The sequence below is a fragment of the Lagopus muta genome, chromosome 13, assembly GCF_023343835.1.
Source record: "Lagopus muta isolate bLagMut1 chromosome 13, bLagMut1 primary, whole genome shotgun sequence".
In the NCBI taxonomy this organism is placed as follows: Eukaryota; Metazoa; Chordata; class Aves; order Galliformes; family Phasianidae; genus Lagopus; species Lagopus muta.
In genome coordinates, this window is record NC_064445.1 from 1385120 (window position 1) to 1403728 (window position 18609).

Below are 18609 nucleotides of genomic sequence, written 5' to 3' on the forward strand. Positions count from 1 at the left end.
AATCTCTGTGCAACCACAATGATTCACATTGTGCTGCTTTGCTCTGCCACCATTCAAAGCAGTCTCTATCTGCTGACTGTGAGCAGCACTACAGCAGTGTCAGTACTTGAAACAGGAAATCTACATCACAGGGCTTTGAGAGCAGCAGCCACTGCTGTCAGTGCTGCTCCTTCCCCTGCTCTTCTGCTGGATGTTCCACCTGGAGGAGATGGATAACAGATTTAAAGCAGTTCCTCATAAAAACCACTCCGTCCCACTGCTCCAGGAGGGAAATTTTGTCTGCTGAAGCTGAGCAGACAGTTGCAGTTGGAGAGGGGTGAGACCAATGCCTTGCACAGGATATATTTTTACTGGCTTGGTCTCCCTTGGCTGCTACAGCAAGAAACCTGAGGGCTCTGGGCAAGGATCAGGCATCAAGTTTACTTCCTTTTCTTGCAGAGTTTAAAGCAAAAGAGCATATTTCACTGTGCCCTCATGAAAACATAAGCATATATAAATATATTCATTTTGCCATAGCTGTGCATGACTGCGGTGGATAGAGACCAGAGACAGGGTCTGGTATCTGTCTATCATTGACATTACACTGGATGGCTTCAACTACAGAGTTCCAGAGATATGGTAGAGGACACTTGGAGGAAGAATGTAGCCAGCTAATTGCTAAGGTGCTTGGCTGAGGGCAGGGAGGGGACTCCAGGGCCTGAGCAGAGCTGATGAAAGCTGCACCTCTCAGCTGTGTAACACCAAGCCAGAGCCATGGGGTGCTTATCAGATCGAGGCATGTTGTGCAGCCCAAGGTCACAGCTTGCCCTGCACAGAGCAGCACAGTTGGGCTGCAAGCTCACACCATGCCAAGAGCCCTCCTGCCCCAGCTATTTCACAGTGCTAAGGAAAACAGTGCCTCCGAATCACAGAATCCCCAAGGTCGGAAGAGAACTCCAAGATCATCCAGTCCAACCATTGAACATGATCCAGTCACCAATATTTCCCAATAAACCACGTCTCTTAGTACTACATCTAAACATTTCTTGGTCCCTCCAGGGACAGTGACTCCACCATCTCCCTGGGCAGCTCATTCCAGCACCTGACCACTCTTTTTGGAGAAGAAATTCAAACCCTTCCATCCCCCCAGCCAATACTGCAGTGGTGAAGCCACAGGATTTCACACAACAGCCCCAGATCAAGTGGTCACAGGTTGTCAGGTTGCCACTTCTCAGGGACGAACACACTGGTAGTCAGCTTGTTTCTGGCTGGTGCTACCCTCTTCACATTTTCACGTGAACATGAAAAGTGAGGAAGGAAGCTTCATCTGCACACAGAAAACATTTCAGCTACGGGAACACAGGATAAATCAAAATGTAAAGGGATGCAGATAATCCAGGGATTGAATTACTGAGTTAACCAGCAAGCTCCAGTCACATTTTGGAGACCATCCTAGAAAAGGCCATTTATTCCCAGCACCATAGCAACGGAGCATTGGTTCATGTTGTCGTTTTGTGCCTCGAGCAGGAAATCAGGGAAGGAATTTTGATTATAAGAGAGCGCTGCTGAAGATGTGTCTTTGGATAAAAAGCCTTTTCTGCAAGGGGGAGGGAGGATAGGGTGGAGAAGACAAGCCAGCTCCCTTTGTTTCTCAACTCATAGTCAAGCCCTAATCCCGTACATACAGCCTGGCAAAGTTGGATTTCCATAGCAACTCTCTCTCAGGACAGCAGAGAAAGCTGGCAAAGGGGGAAAGGTCATGATTTAAATACCTTCTTGCTGCTACAAGAAACTGGATGCCAAACACACAGAATCAACTGGATGTTTAAGATGGATCTGTTTAAAAAATAAAAGTCTCCTCCAGTGTGAAACCCATCCTTTCAAGATATGCACCTTCTTGGCCTCACACAGCATCCTACACACTTTACCTTGCTTCTGAACGACCACAACCCCACTGCTTGCTTTTGCTCAGATCGAGCTGTGCCGCAGATGGGACTGAAGCTGACTCAAAACCAAAGGGAAAAGTCACCTTTAGAGAGCTCTGCTGAGCTGTCCTGGAGCTATCACAGACTTGGAAGAATGGAGCCCTAGTTCAGAAGCCACGCTGAGATGCCTGTTCCATGCACACTCTATTTATAAATCAAAATTGAAACTGCTTTTATAGGGTGTTTTTCCAACCAACCATGGGAATATAACAGCTTTTCCTTTAAGAAGCAATGAAAGCCCCCCAGATGCTGCTTTGAGCACTCAAACAACAACAAAAAACCAACACAACAACAAGGCATCGAGTGTCAAGTCTGCACACCTGCAGTTCAGACTCACGAAGCAGCAAACCACCACCTGCCCTTAGCACAGGGCTTCACACGCAAGCACTGCTGCAGCTGAATGCTGATAACATCACATTATTCCCCCTTCTGATGGCCAACACCTCCATCTAGCAGCAGGAAGGAGGCAGCCAGACACTGCTTGTCTGCAAGTGCCCAAGTGTGCTGGGTTTTTACTTCAGTTGCTCAGTCATCTCATTGTGAACATGAAATGTCAGCAAAACACCAACAAAATATGAAGAATTTAGACAGTGTCACTGTCTGTCTTTGGTCTTTGAGGCCCTGGTGCTCATTTCAAGTGAGAGCTGAGGTTAGGATAAGTGTTCTCCAGCGTCCCTCTCCCAGTTCTCTAAGGCATCACTGCAATAGCTCATTAGACAGTGTGACAAACAATAACGCAGAGCATTCCAGCTCAAAAGACAATAGGCCATCTTTTCCTTCCAGCCTTTGTGAACATTAAAAGCATGTGTGTCTCAAAGTGGCCCCTCCACAGCCAGCAGCTGTCTCCTTACCTCCCCTCCAAAGGCACGATGCTCAGCGCTATGGGATGTGGTCACTGAATGATACCATGCGAGGTCTGCAGACCAGCATGACTCCTTGCACACATTGCAGGACTGATGAGATGGGGCCAGGGAGGAGAGTCATCACAATGCTTCTCTGCCCACTGTCTGTTGGAGGATCCTGGAAAGGAACAGGATAACAGCCAGCATCTGGGTCCGTGTTGCTTTGCACAGAGATGTCAGCTGCTCCTGGGCCCTGCTTATGGTCTTATCCCATCTTCGGAGATTAATTTAGTCCTGGAAATCCAACCAGATTCTGCCTGGCGAATCATGCTCCCAAAATGCATCTCCTCAAGTCACCTCTCAGCCACCTAGTTTGATTTTTACCCAGTTAAATGCATTACCCTGCATTAAGGAATCAGAACTAAGCCTGACATCTGCTAACACAGGTTGGACAGATGTCTCGAATGCTTCCATCAGATTAAAAGGTTGAAGAGAAAGAGCTTGAAGTCTTCCTATGTCCCCAAAGAAATAGAGGTTAGAAGCAATAACAGAAGGGGAGAACAGGAGAAAGGTATGAAAATGCCAGGTGAGTTCAGGCAAAGGAGAAGGCAAGGAGAGCACTAGCTGGAGAGAAAAGATAACGGGGCAGAAGGGGGAAGTGGTGCAGGACAGACAGGAAGGAAAAATCTGGAACTTAAGGCACGAACTCAGAAGAGAGGTTAAACCACGTTGAGTCACTTGTTTGCATCCCTCAGCCATCACATGCTGAAGCTCTCCTGCAGGGCAGACACTCCTGGGTCCAGTTTTTCTTGAGACCCCACATGCAATGATGCAACGTGGCCCAAGAGGGCAGACCGTTGCCGCTCCATCACTACTTGCACATGCACAGTAATTCCTAAAGAACCACCTCCCAGCAGGAATTCTCTGGGTTGCTATCCTACTGCATGCTTACTACGACACTAATTCCAATTAATTTCAATTATTTTCTCCCATCAAGGAGACCTGAAACTTCCCCCTTTCATCGAAGTCAGTCAAGGCCATGTGGGAGCATCAGATCTGCATGAATTCCCAGAACGTGCGCACTCCCCATCTCCTCTCCTGCTCATCTCATTGTAGGGGCACTACAGCAATACACCCTGCAGGAAACACCTGGGAATTACTTCTGGTTCTGCATTTACTGCCATTTGGAGTAGGGCTTCTCCAGTGAACCTCTATGAGGCTGAAAGCACTTTGCTAAGACCTGCCTGTTCACAGCATTTCTGGGTCTTCAGCTGCCTCTCCCAAAGAACATTCTGAAGAGCAGAACATGAACGGTTCCTATTCTTTTGTCCCTGCAAACATCTCTCTGAACCTTTATTTTATAAGGTAATCATTGTAAAAGTCTGATCACTGAGCGTGGTCAAAGATGCTCCTGGGTTTATCGGGACCTATTTACGAGAAGAGCATTCCCCAGTGACAAATGATTGCATCCACATGGCCAGTTTTTCTCTGCTGCTTAGAGAAGCAGGGCTGTAATCTGCCCTTGGTAATGGTCAAGCTCGTGGCAACAGATTGGCAACAAAACCAGAAGCCCAGCTGTGAGGGCTGGACCCAAAACTGCTAATTGACACCGGAATCCTGGTCCTGCTGGGAGCAGCAGCAGAGGGCAGCCGTGGGACACGGAAGGAAGATGCAATCAGAAGCAAAAAAAAAAAATATGCGGGGCTGAGGGTTTCCTTCCACAAATTCATCTCCTGACAGAAAGCTGAGGGTGCTTTTAGAGGAAAAATACTGCTGGTACCCATGGGACCCTGTGAGTGGAGGAAATAAGGAAAAACAACCATTAAGGGGCCTTCAGAAAAAAACAAAAAACAAAAAAACAACTCAGCTCATCTGAAATCTTCCTCTCCAGGCCAATGTGAGGCACTTCAAATCCTAACGATGCTCACAGCCAGGATTTATTTCCTTACAGCTGCTCCTGAAGGTGCTTCCCTCTGAGCTGCTTTTGGCCCTCCCCTGACACGTCCCTTTGACAAAACGTTTGCTGCTCCAAAGCCCCAAATGGCTTTTCCCATTGCATCACCTTCAGCTAGGAATGAATTGCATTTTTATAGAGGAAAGGAAGATGAGATTTTAAGCACGGTGGAAGAAATAGTTTTCATTTCTCGCAAGCCACCATACAGAAGAAGGATTAGAAGTTTTCACTCTGTTTTTAAAATTGAATACTGCCAGTGTTGTGTAAGGCACATACTGCCATCATGTGTGCAGGAAGGAAAATGAGAGAAAGCTCTGACTTGAGCAGCCACACAGCTGGGAAGCCACTGTTTTCCAGATCCTCAAGCAGATCTAGGAGCAATGCTCCAGCTGCACCTGCCTTCCAGCAGCCTCCCTGCAGTTCAGAGTCATTCTTTGACAATAATACCCTTAGTTATTATGGTGGTGTAATGCTGTAATGGGGTGATAATAGCAGGGTGGCAAAATCTTTGGCTAAAGCAAATGAGAACAAGCCCAAATGCAGCAGCCACAGATGCAGAAATGAAGGAAAAGAGCTGCTTACCTTCGGGAGGCCTCGGACAGGCAGGGATCTCCAGCAAGAGATGCCCCCACCTCCACCACCAACCCTTAAATGAGGGCTGGGCAGGGGTGGATCCTGGCTCCATCCCTTCCATCACTCAGTGCATTGCATGCACCTGAGCTCCCCTGGGTTGGCCCTGCCTTCCCACCAGTGCTCCATCACTGCTTCAAACCCCAACTTAGCATTTCCACTGCAGGGGCAGAGACTCAATTACACACCTAAAGATGCTGGGAATTAGAGTAAGGCTCTTGAAAAAGGCACAGAAAGCACTTGATGACTTTCCTTATGAATCCCCTGAACCAGAGCATCATCATCCCAAAAGGAAACTCAGCCATTCTAGGAGAGTTTTTCAGTGTTTTCTGCAACCAGATGGACAGAGTGGTTATTACTTAAGAAGGCTGAAGTACTCACATGTTCATAATGGAAGAGAGTTGATCAGGAATATTAAGAGAAGGGGCAATGTGAAAGACCCCCGGATTCACGTGAAAGCTGATGTGGAACTCAGCTCCCAGGCACACACACAAGTGGTTAAAAGTGAGACAAGAACCACCTGTTAAAAGGTAAACCCAAAGCAAGTGATTTATTCTTTGAGGTTTGCAAGAACAAAGTTCTTTCTGCCCTTCCAGCTTTCACACCTCTTAGAAAGTCATTACGTCATTCCAAATTGAAAGTACCAGTGGTTTGCTTGGACCTCCTAGCATCACCATCATATCATAGGGTTTTCTCTTTTCTAATTAAGCACAGTCCTGACCAATTAAGAGCAGACAGTATCTGTTGTTCAAGACATGATTGGCAGCTGGAAAAAAACATTTTAATTCCATACCAAGAGCAGAAGGATTGGAAGGAGAAAGAATGAAAGAAGAGCTGGATGGAAAAGGTGGTCTCAGGTATAGGCCTGAAATTGGAGGTTGTTGTGAGGGATAAAGACTTCTCTAGAGAACAACAAAAACTTTCAGTGACAAAAAGAAAACATAGAAGAGAGGTAAAGGAAATGAAACGGAAAGCAAATGAGAGCCAGCATTGCAGAAGCAGGACTGGAAACAAGTGGGCGATGTAAAGATAAGGGTGTCCTGCCTGTGTAAGGCGAGGTCTACAGCACCAAAGGGGGTGAAAAGACTGGAGGACTGGTTAGAAGGAAAGAAATAAGAGATGGAGGGATTTGAGGACTGGGAAAGGGAAGATGTGGGGAAGGCAGCAAAGAGCAAGAGAAGGAAGGTGGAAAGGAGGACATCTTTGTTGCCAGGAGAGCTACATGGAGGGCAGCATCAGCTGTCACATATATATAGGGCTGTCATACTGCGTGGGCTGACAAAAACAAGAAGCGCCCATGGGTTCAGTTAACAGACTGCTTCCTTCCGAAACCGTCGCTGAGGCACAGGGGCTGCTGGAGGGGGTGAGCCCTGACCACAGGCAGCCCCATCTGCAGACACGCACTGCTTCCCCTCTGCCACAACGGGGCTGCTAAGATGGCCACAGGAGACCTTCTGCCCCAACAGAGCTCTGCGAGCAGCAGCTGAGGGCAAATGGCTTCAGAGCAGCACCTGGGTGAACACACAGCAAGCAATGGCCCCCTCCTTGCTGCTGGGAGCACCGCTGCTGCCATTTCCTCCATTCCCACCACCCCCAGCCCACCTTGGCCACCATTTTCTGACTGGCATCACCACACTGGGTCTGCAGCTGGAAGAGCTTGGCATTACCTTTAACAACTGCAGCTGCACAGAGCAAGAAGCATGGGGGAAACTGGCAGTTTTGGAGTAGTCCCACACACATCTTATTTCCAGCTCCACGTCTTCTGCCGTTCAAGCAGTTCAAGACAGGAACAGACTTCAATAATCCATGTTGAATGCTGTATGTACAAATTCTTTCATTTCACTGAATTTCAGTAGTAGACACTGTAGCCTGAGGCAAATAATTGCCTGCAGAAGATGCGTTAGTATCTGAAATGGAACTGAAGCTCATTGTTACAAATAGTCACATAATTAGGTTAAAAGGGAAATAAATTTTGACAAAGTCAAGTTCCTTCCTGTTCTGAACACATGTGTGCAGCAAGGGAAAGTTCATTTAGCCTGGGCTTGAAGCTGAAAAATAATCTTAAAATAGCAAGCGGGCCCCAGAAGATAATAAGTCATAATTGTAATTAACCCTCTAAATACAAGCATACGAAGCTGAAATGAACTCCACAGCCTATGTTTGCCATAGAACAAGAAGTGGGTCAGATGTTGGCAGGGAAAGAAGCCCATCACCAGCTGTATCATAGATGTAAGGAAGAACAGCAGTTGCACAGCTGTTCTAAGGGCACAGCATTGAAGGAGTACAGTGCTCAGTTCCTGCTCTGACTCTCAACCCAGGTATACCAGGCTAGGCTCAAAAGGCTTTTAACAGCTCACCTAGGTGGAAATTAGGACCTTAAATCCCAAACCAAGATCCTACAGCCTCTTGTATTTCTGCTGCCTGAACTCTGTAGGCAGTTCTGATCTCAACATTTCATTAGCTCTAAACAGAGCACGTGACACAGCTTACATAACCTTAGATGCTAGTTAGTCATTTAGGGTTTCCCTTTAGTCCCCAGAGAAAAACAGACAAAATGGCAAAGTTTATCTCTGAGAACAGGCAACTAAAACAATCATACCATATCCATACCCAGTTCTCCTTGGTAACTAAAGGAGCCCAAAGCTCTGCTGCGTGCCTGAAGCAATGGAAATGACCAACTCTGCATTTTTCTGAAGTATGATGGTGTTGATTGCTATTCAAGCACAGAGTGCTCCTTTGGGCCCTAACAGAACCCCTACAAACTCTCCAAGGACTCTCCCCAAGGCAAGGTACCTGCACTGCACAGCTGATATCAATCCTAGCAGTGTGACCAGAGGCGATGCTGGAGATGAGCATGGCTGCACCAAGGGCAAGAAAGAGCTGAGAACCTTGGCCTGAGCTTAAATAGAGCCATGGACAAGTGTGGGGGGGCCCAGGTGAGGCTGCTCAGGGCTATTATGGGCTAGCACAATAATTAGCATAGCGATTTTGTAATTGGATGCAGCTGCTGCCAAATGTCACTGCTATGAGGCTTTGCCTGTGCAGTCCTGAAGCCTCTCAGACTTCTATACAAGAGATTGAGTCACTGTTCCATCAAGCTTCCTTTTGGCAGGCCCCTAAAAACCCTTCTTCCCTTTACAGTAAACCAACATTCTGTCAGCACAGTGGATGCCTCTTCGTTCTCCTCACCACCACCACCACTGTTGACCGCATTGAGAGAATGTGGCCTTGTAAATGTGAGGCTGACCCTCAGCAAATCTCCCTGGCTTCCTCTGAGCACAGAGACAGGACACACCTGGTGACAGTTTTTGATGGCAATCTTCACCTCCCACAGTCCAGCTCTGCAGCCTGCTGCACACTGTTGTACTCTAAGCCCACTGCACGGCTGACGTAGTGAGGAGGCCCTGCAAAAGCAGGGGGGAGGCTGGGAGGAACGTGGATTTCCACTGCAGGAGCCATCAACCACAGCTTTGGCAGCAGCAAGAGCCAAGCCCTGAGCAGCTTCTGACAAAGCTGTGGGGCTGGTGTGAGGTCCCTGCTTCTTCCTGGCCATCTCAAGCTGTGCCAGGGCTGTCACCTGAGCAGCTCCCCAAATCCTCTAGCAGTGCTTGGCACAAGGCTTTGATCCACCTCAGCTGTAGCCCTTCTCAGACTCTTTCCAGGACTGCTTAGAAAAAAAGCCCCAGCCGGAGCAAAGGAAGGATGGCACAGCACAGGAGCCAGCCCTAGTGACTGTTGGATTTGGGATAGCAAGCACAGGAATGAGGAGGTCTCCCTGTCCTGCAATGCAATGTGTGCATCCCAATGGCATGCCAGCTGACTTTCCACAGAGATGGGATAGATAGAGAACCAGCTGCTGTTCGGAAGTGATTTGAGACTGCCGTGGTATGCTGGACTCATTCTGGTTTTATGAAGGGTGAAAGGCCCTAAAATCTGTGAAGACCTTTTTTGCAGGGCTGTGTGGCGATACCCTGGTGTGGCACAGCTGCATCCATCAGCAAAACTGCAGAGCAGGGAGCCTCTGCACGTAGGGTTCTCTCACTCGGGCAGGCAGCTGCAGAGGCAGAGCTGCATAAACACGGATGGGAAAAGCTGCGTGGGTAAGGAGACCGAGAACACAAGAGATCAGAAGCCTTTTGTCTCAGTACTTTGTGTTTCTTGCACCTTTTGTGCAAAACAGAGCTAATAGTGCTGTCCTGCCTAATGCTGAGCCGTTAAAGGTCAATGGGTGCTCAAACAATGTTACCTAAGTACACAAACGAGTCTGTACTTTATCTCACACCTCAGGAGGGTCCCAACCTGCTGTCTCGGGAGCTAGTAACAGTCACAGCTGCATGAAACAGTGTGGGCTGTAAAGCTGCCCGCAGTGCTGTGATAAATATATTGAGGCAGCACAGCACGGAGCTGCACCATTTCAGCCACGCTGCTGGTTGTGCTGGAGCTGAGCTCTGAGTGCAGTGTGTGCTGCAGCAGCTGCACCATGCTATGTTCCGTGGGATCATCTGGGGCCGGTGTGGGTCCCAGTTGTGGCAGTCACACCTCAGTCACACCAATAAAGGCAGTGGGGAGTGCAGGACAAGTTTATACAAGAGGACAGAAGCCTCGTTAATCCAAAGCAAAGATGTTGAGAACAAATGTTCTCAAAACATTTCTCACAAAAGCTCAGTGAATTCGGACCAGGTAAACCTGTGTTCACGCGGCTGCTTGGTTGGTGTTCTGGTGTTAGCAATCTTTTGCCCAGATTTACTCTTTTAATGAGAAACAGGCTGAGAGAAATGTGTATTATTCTTAAAGCTCAGTTTGGTGACTTGCATGAGGAAATCTCTCAATTGCCTTCACCAGTGATCAGCTTTCCATCAGCAACCTCATGGCCAAGCAGCCAAAATGAGCTCGAAATAAGGACCTGGGCTTCTTAGAAGTGGTTTTGATCGAGCAAAGGTAGAAAAACTGCAGCCAAAACATACAGCCAACATTGCCATGGATTGTACCAAAGAGCTGCAGGCACTTTGTGTTCCCACCTGGGTGCATGGAGTTGTGCCAGAGGCCCTGAGCTGGCACTGCTCGGGGCAACTCCTGCCTCAGTCCAGCTGGAAAGAGCTCCTTCACACCTAATGGGGAGCTTAGGTGGCCCAGTCCCCATGCTCCCAGCACACATCCTGGCAAGATCAGGTTCCACTCAGAACACAGCTGCAGAGGTGCTCAGGCTAAACAAATGGAAGCCATGAGCCTGGCAGCCGTGGTGGTGCCCATTGTCTGCAATGGCATTCAAGGTGGGCTCCCACCCATGCCTCAAGGGAGGCTGCCCTCAGTACCGCGCCTGTCGGTTATTCACTGTAAAAAGGAAGGGTGCCTCCTCCACCCTTCCTTTCTCAGCTCTTCCAGTTGTGCTGCCAAGAGTTCAAGATACACTGAGTCAAACAAAGGAGGGAGGGAAAGGTCGCATCGTGGGCTCAGCTTTTCCTCTGAGCATCTCGCTTTGCTCTCCCGAGGAGCCTCCATCCCTGGGGCCAGAGGAGAATCCCATGAGCTGCAATGAATGGAGCGTGCTTCACTCTCCCAGCACCAGGCACAGAAGTGCCTGCAGTGCAAGGACAGGCTGATATGCTGGCTGTAGCCCCAGCACACATGGGCGGAAAACAGCCACGTATGCCTTGGGCCAGTTTCAGAAGAAAGTTATATATAGCTGTGCCTGCAAAAGTAGCTGTGAGATGAAGGGCAGCCGAGACTTAAACATGTAATTTTCAAAATATAGCTTTAACAGCAGAGGCTGTTGGCTACGGGAGGAGATGAGTTCAGATCTTTATGGGAAAGGGCTCCCATTTAAACAGCACAGCAGTGGAATTTAAATGCCCTCCCTCCATCTTTTGGCATAGAGGACAGAAAAACGATGACTTCTCTCAGCTGCAGAGCTCCTCTGGCTTTAATTTATGTTTCAGGAAGAAAAAAATAACATATTTTCTGCCATCACCCATTCACTCCTCAGGAGAATAAGTTTAATTACTTTTGCCAGTTTTAACAAGAAACCACATTGCCAGCAAATAGCAAACATTTCCTGCTTGCAGGTTTGGCCGGACTGTGTGTGAAGTCTGTCCTGACTCTCTCTCCCTGCTCTGCAGCTCAAAGCAGACTTCATCATCCGGTGGCTGTGCCCAGCACCATCTCAGTGCCAGACTACTCAAGCTCACCGTCCTTCTAGCCTCCTGCAAGCTGCTCTGTTCACTGCTCAGGATTTGCTCATCTCTTTCAGAACACAGCTCTTCCTACCTGCCAGAGCTGCCTGAACCTTCATAGGTCACCCATAGCTGCTTTCAGAGTGGTGTGAAGCCCTCCCCAGCCCTGGCCATACCCCTCTCATTCTCTCTCTGGAATTTGGTTGCTGCTTTGACACATATTGCATTACAGCCACACACTCCAGGGAAGGCATCTCTTTCCTTCCTCTGAAGCATCTGCTGAGGCTGCTGACAGAAGGCAGGACACTGCTCTGATGAAGCATCATGCCTTCTGCTCCGTGGCAATCTAATAAATACACACTAATAGAGCTAACTTGAAATCCCTGATACAGACTGTACAGCACTTCTTCCAGCTGTTAGTTCTCCTTCCAGTCAGAAAGGGAGAAATAAGAATCCCTCTGACATCTTTGCACCCCAACACCTTTGTTCTGCTGAGCAAAGTTCTCACATCGCCATGCATTCCTTGACTACAAACCAGGGTTGTTTTATTTAAAAACAAAAAAACTGCCTCATCTTTCTCAAGAAAGGACGGCTGCTCTGTGAGTACGTGAGAGAAGCTCCCCAAGGCAATCAGCTCTATCATCTACAGTGACTAAACTTGTTTTTATCTATGCGCAAAGATGTTGAGAAGTAGGGATGGGGGTGACGTCGGTGTGGAAGAGGAACCTGAGAACTGCCTGCAGGTCTGGGAAATGTCTGCGTTCTGCTTACAAAAAGCAAACAGAAAAACACACCCCAAAGGGCTTCATTACAGCTCAGCAAGCCAAGCAGACAAGCAAACCAAAACCCACAGACAGACACAGCCTGATAGTCTGGCCTGAAAGGAGAAATTGCAGCAGCTGCATGCAAAGCGCTCTGCTGGTTCACAGCCGGAGCCCACGGCACGCTGCTGTTTGCTCTGCACTGCTGCCCAGGAGGCAGGAGAGCTGCTTCTATTACAGGGCTGTATGCCATGCCCTGTGACCAAAAGGCATCTCCACTGAGTTCAGGGTGGACGAGAAACAAAGCATACTCTCAGCCCAGCTTTCTGAATGCTTTCTCTTTAACTAATTCTTGGGATGTCCTACACATGGAACCCACCCAACAGTTTTAGATGAAAAGGCATTATTCCAACCTCCAGGCTGGATGTGGTTCTGGGCAGCCTGGTCTGGTGGTTGGTGACCCTGCCTGTGGCAGGGAGGTTGAAACTAGATGAGCATTGTGGTCCTTTACAACCCAGGCCATTCTATGGTTCTATGATTCTATAATCTCAAAGGTTTTTCTGCCAAATCTCCCAAATATTCTTAAAGGTTTTCATTTGAAAGCAACAAAACCTGAATTTTATAAGGCAGGCAGAAGTGTGAGAGATGCTTGGTTCCTCAGGGGGTGTAGAATGGTGTGATCTGGCTTCTTAGTGTTAGCTAAACATGCAGTGTGCGTGGGAAGTCATCTGCAAGGTGTTTGTCATTAATGCCTTTAGTGTTTGCACACACAGCTCAGATGCACTTCGAGCACAGCTGATTTCTCTGCTAGAATAAGCAGCATGCCAGCACTTCAGCAGTACAGTACAGGGAACTGGTGGTTTGATATAATCCACGTTAAGGGTAGAAAATTAAAGAAAAAAAATCTTAAAAGGTAGAAAAAGGTGATAAAAAGAAAGAAAAACAGATGTAGCTGAGTTGTCATCCCAGAATTTGAAGGGTGCTCTGTCTGCTTTAAACATGGCACAACCGCAGAAAGCTGTAGACATAATGAAGATACTGTGTTGTATTTCCTCTTCAATTGTCACAGAAAAACTGAGTCTGGTGAGTGAAAGACAAAACTAAACAAGAAAATGGGGGGGGGGGGGGGAAGAGAAGGAGACGACCTAAATACAGAGATACTGGAGAAACCATCAAAAGGAGAAGTTGTGACTGAAACGAATCGACAGGGCCAATGCACTGCCATTGCCAAGGAAATCTTGACTCCTCTATCCAAACGAAACCGCCCGTAACTGTACAGGCTTACTCATTACTCATTGCTTCCAGCACACAGATGGAGCTCACAGTCCCCATGAGATGTGAGCAAAGGACAGCATTCGCCAGGCTGGGAAGCAGCCCCAGCACTGACATGCATTCCTTTGGCTCCTGCCCTCCCACCGATTTCAGAAGCCCAAATCCACCTCTTTGTGGGACACCACAGCTCCTTTCCAATCCCCTCCCCAGATCTCCTCTGCCTGTTTGCTGGGAGCTTGCTGTTCTGCAGGACTTCAGATGAAGCCCTCCATACCCACAGAAAGGAGCAGCCTTGGCACTGTAACCAGCAGTACTCAGCTTTGGTGGAGTCCAAGCAGTTCAGCAGTTTGGCAGCTTGTTACACACTGCAAGAATGACAGCTTACCTAGGTCTTTATAAGCAAAAGAGGAGTGCTAGGAGCCCTCTACCAGCCAGCAGCTCCCCCAAGCAGAGCTGGAGCATGACTTTGCTGTCAATGGCCTTGTGGTAGCTGCTGATGTCATCAAACTTGTTTCTTTTTCTCTGAAGAGGTTTACATCCAGATAGCTGGGCATGTGCCTAGATAAGTGTTCATGCCCATAAGGCACTTTGTTTGCCTTACAGATCCCCCAACCAGCCTGAATGAGTCTACTGGAATGGTGGCAGCTCTGCACAGTGGCTGCAATGCAGTCCTCCCTTGGGAAAGAACCCAATTATAATGCAGTGTGGTCCCACACAGTGTTTCCATCGCAGTCCTACTGCTCCCTCTTTGTGTAGCTGTACTCCCCCCTGCAACCCCATCACCCCCTTTCCTGTCTGGGTCTTGGGTAGTGCTTTCCAGCCTGGATTCCTCTTGGCCCTGTGGGTCAACAGCAGCATCAGTGTCTCCTTGGGCCTCAGACCCCTTGTCTACATGCCTGAATATGATTCTAAAGGACAACATTACAAAGAATTTCATCCTCTTTCAGCTGCAGGTGGCTTTGGCTTAGGGCAGGATGTAGGAACAGATTTTGTATAGGATTAACATTAGTGTCATGCCTCTTCCAGTACTTCAATACGTCAGTTTAGCTGCTTTGACTTTTGCTGTCCCATGGTTTGATTTGCGTACCCACCTCATTTGTGGACGTTAGCAGCCTGACCTCAGTCTTGTCAACTGATTCCTGTTCTTCAATTTATTCGAGATCTCTGCTGAAACATTTGCTGCTGTCTGCCCAGCTGAAGTGAAAGGGGAAGCACGATGAAGGACAGGAGTGGAGGGGCTCATGGCTGCTGGGAGGGTATTTTCCAGCCTTGGGAATCCCCCCGTGGAATCAGTGCTCTGTTTTTGTGTTCCAGTTCACATGAAAACGTTTGCCTTTCACTTCACAGCCCACAGCATCACAGACAGCATTCAGGACATCGGTGCACCAGTGGCTGCTGACGCATCGTTGTTTTCCTTCCAGTCTTCTCAGTGCCTTCTCCTCTGCCTTTCTGTGCATGCCAAAAGCATGCTGTGTGCTCCAGTGCCTGTAGGCAGCATCACACAACAGGTGGGAACTCCTCTGGCCTGTTTTGCAGAGAGGAAGCAATGCAAAGATGCAAATAGCTGAACTCAGAACCATGGATCTTCCCACACTGGTTTCATGAACTTTCCACAGCAGAGCCAGCCTCTTCAAAGCTACAAAACCTGACAAAAAGCATGAGGTGTGGGGGATGCCCCACTGGTCCAGCACAGGTTGAAAGCCTCATTTTCTGAAAGCCAGCTACTGTATTCATGTAGGTTCTCAAAGGCAACATCCTGAGGGTGCAGTGCTACATGCCAGGATCGTGGCTTTCATTAGCACTCTTCTTCTAATTGGCTTGCCAATAATAGGTGGGTATGGGTTGCCATAGCTGGCAGGTGATCACTGCAGAGCTGACCTGGCTCCTTTGATACGATGATCTGGCACTGGGAAGTGGGAAAAGTCTTAGACTGGGTGAACCTTGTTGGGTCTTTTCCAACCTCGGTGGTTCTGTGATTCCATTCCTTGCAGCAGCGCACGAAGAGCTGAATCCTCACACGGAGCTCTGCAAACCCTCTCATTTGTGTGACATTTACACTGAGTTGGGTCCTCAAGGAGCACTGCTGGAAACAAGCACAGTGCTCCCAAAGGCACAATGGGATGCATTCAGGATGTGGGCAGGTAAGGAAACATGTGCAGGAGTGCTGGAGCTGCTATAGAGCACAGGTTACTTACAGCTACACAGGCACCCTTAGAAGCAGACCTTTTGCAATCCTCTTGGACAAAGCAGGCAAAGCAATTAAAACCATCGTGCTATGACAAATAAGTAAGCATTCCCTCCTCGTCCCTCCCTCCTTTTCTTTCATTCACTCCAAAAAGCCAGAGGTACCGTGTTGGGGGATTTGGAACTGGGAAGGACAGCAAAAAAGTTTCAGCCCAGCCAATGGATAAACCTATTTTTAGTGGCATGGAAAATGCTCCTCAGAGGCTGTGGAGTGCAACAGCAGTGTAAGACATGTTTCTTCCTTCCTAGTTTCTGCTGAAAGAAGAGAACTTTAGAAGCAAACAGCAAAGATGAGAAAACAACCGCTCCATTGGCTGACTGCCTGTGGCTGCACTGGCAGCAGCATTTTCTTGGGGGAAAAACTGTCACTCAGTTCTGGGGGCCAAGGATTCAGCTGGGGTGCATAAAGCCTGGGCTGTGCTGCCAAGGGTTCACAGCTCCAAAACACAAAAATACCGCCAGGTACTCCAGAATTATTTCTCCCAGGACACCCACTTGTTACCTTTCCCCTATGGCTGTTTTAATTGTAGTCCTCCAAGGCAGGAATGATTCCCATCACTGGAGGGGGGAGAGCTGGAAGCAGCGCATTTTGAAATGCTTGTCAGCTTTCCTCTTTCTGTTATCTGATAGAAAGGGGTTTAGAATAAATAACACATTCATGCCCTTCAACATCCACATCTGCTTTTCGCTTCCTGGTTTGCAGTCCTATAAATAAATGATTATAACATGCATGCATAAATATAATAATGTGGTATATAACATATGTGTGTTACCTGCTATGTGCTGCACGTATCATATGTAATATATAGGTATTAAAAGCCTTATGTATTATTTTTATATAACACATTGAATAATATTATTATAGCAATAACAATTGAATCCCCACAGCTTCCCAACCCCAGGCTGTGCTGGTGGCTGCACAGAGCCCAGGGGATCCTTCTCACTGCTGAGGCAGAGGACAGCAAGGTGAGCGGTGCTGCAGATCTCCCTGCATTATGTGTGTCCTGCCCTGGGTTCCAACTCCCCCTTTATTGCCCGTGGCATTTTGCAGGAGCACAGCTCTCCTTTCCTACAGGTCATCCTGGAAGCAAAAGTTTCTGGTGAGCCAAACCAGAACAGGAGCAATTCCCAGCATGGTATGCAAACTGAAGTGTTACCTATATAATGAGGGTAAATCTATGGGGAAAGCACCTCTGTAACCAGTATAACTGTCTGCAAAATCCCTAGAGTATATTTGGGTTTATCAGCAAAAAACCCTCTTCCTCGCTCCCTGCCTGCATGATAACACACATAGGAAACTGATACGCAGCACAGGCAAGATCTCTGTCCTCCAGGTTCACACCACTGCCCTGTCCTAGCACTGAGCTCCCTTAGGAGCAGTAGCACAGAATTGGAGTGATCACCCAAGAGGGTTTTGACTGTATTATTTCAGCCAGCTCTTACAAAAGCCCAGACAACAAACATCCTTCTGTTTGGGACAGCTGAAAGCCATCCCCGCTTTGCAGCTGGGTCAGCTTCAGCGTGAAGAACTTCAGCAGAGCAGTTCTGCAGGTGCCGTGGGTGGTGCTGTCAGAACTGCCGTGCTGTTGCTGTGCTTTGTGTGCAGTCACCTGCACTGAACACAGAACCGCTTGTGTGCAAATTGCTGAGCTGTTCCAAGCCTCTTGTGCAAGTAGAGCTGTTCACACACATGCAGGGCACTTCTACAATTTTTCCTTTTGTTAGAGCTCACTTTTTGAGGTGGGCAATGTGTTCCATGTACCAACACGTGTTCCAGTCAACTCCATCTCTCCTTTGACCAAAGAGCATGGCTTTGGCTCCAAATTGTCAGGTCTATGAGCTGAGCGAGGCTGAAAGGGCTGCAGATGGAGGCTCATGCAGATATCCCACCTGCAGGGGGGGACAAGGGTTGTTTTCCAAATGTTGCTCAGGTCCATCACTGCTCCCTGAGGTCCTTTCCCCAGTCAGGCTCTGCCTTGCTGAGCTGCAGCACTGAGTGGTGCCCACATGGAACAGGCAACTGCGACTGGATAAATTCCAGCTGCTACAACAGCTTACAAACCAGCTAAACAGGATGCACTGATAAACGCAGCAGTATTGGCCAACAGCTCAATATTGCTTTTCATCAAGCCCCTGTAAATGATTTTAAAATAAACATCTGACAATCTCCCGACTTCTAGCAAGCTCCTTTGACAATTCATGGAAGCAGGGCAGCCCATAAAGCACAGCGGGGCATTCTAAGGCATGTTCATTGTGGGCCATAAATGCCTGAATTAGAGCCATTCGTTTTCCATCCCATTAGTTTTCATGCCCACTGTCCCCCATCAGGGCATGGGCGCAGCTGCGTTCCTCTGCACGCTCTTAAAACTCAGTGGATCAGAGAACCGGAGGGCTGAGCCCCACTTAACCCCCAGAGTAAAGGTGAGGTGAGATTTCACCCCACTGCTGGAAACACTTTAAGTAGTGCAACCACTCAACATTGCTGGCAGCAGCTTCAGTACCTCTAGTCTGAGCAGTCTGCTTATTAAGAGCAAGAGAAACGTCAAGCAAGGCTCAAGAGAGCTCTACAAAAAGCTATTGGGAATCTGGGCTCTGCTAGGGACAAGAGATGGAGCAGCCATGGGCTGTGACTGAGCCCCTTGGTTGTGAGGTGAGGGCAGAGCTGATTGCAGAAACCTTGGGGTCATGTCCATGGTCAGCTCAGCGCTATGCTTGGAGGGAAGGCATGGTGGCAGGGCTGCTCTGCTCAGGACATTCTGCAGCATCACAAGG

At 48.3% G+C, this 18609-nt stretch overlaps 1 long non-coding RNA gene across 1 annotated transcript in view; it reads right to left on the minus strand.

Moving 5' to 3' along the window:
• Positions 1-8296, minus strand: part of LOC125699635 (uncharacterized) — a 24299-nt gene extending 16003 nt beyond the window's left edge. The window contains exons 1-3 of the long non-coding RNA XR_007379635.1: positions 8184-8296; positions 7058-7308; positions 2816-2984 (exon numbers count right to left, since the gene is read on the minus strand). This is a non-coding gene — a long non-coding RNA (uncharacterized LOC125699635). The remainder of the gene's footprint in view (positions 1-2815; positions 2985-7057; positions 7309-8183) is intronic.
• Positions 8297-18609: the final 10313 nt, after the last annotated feature.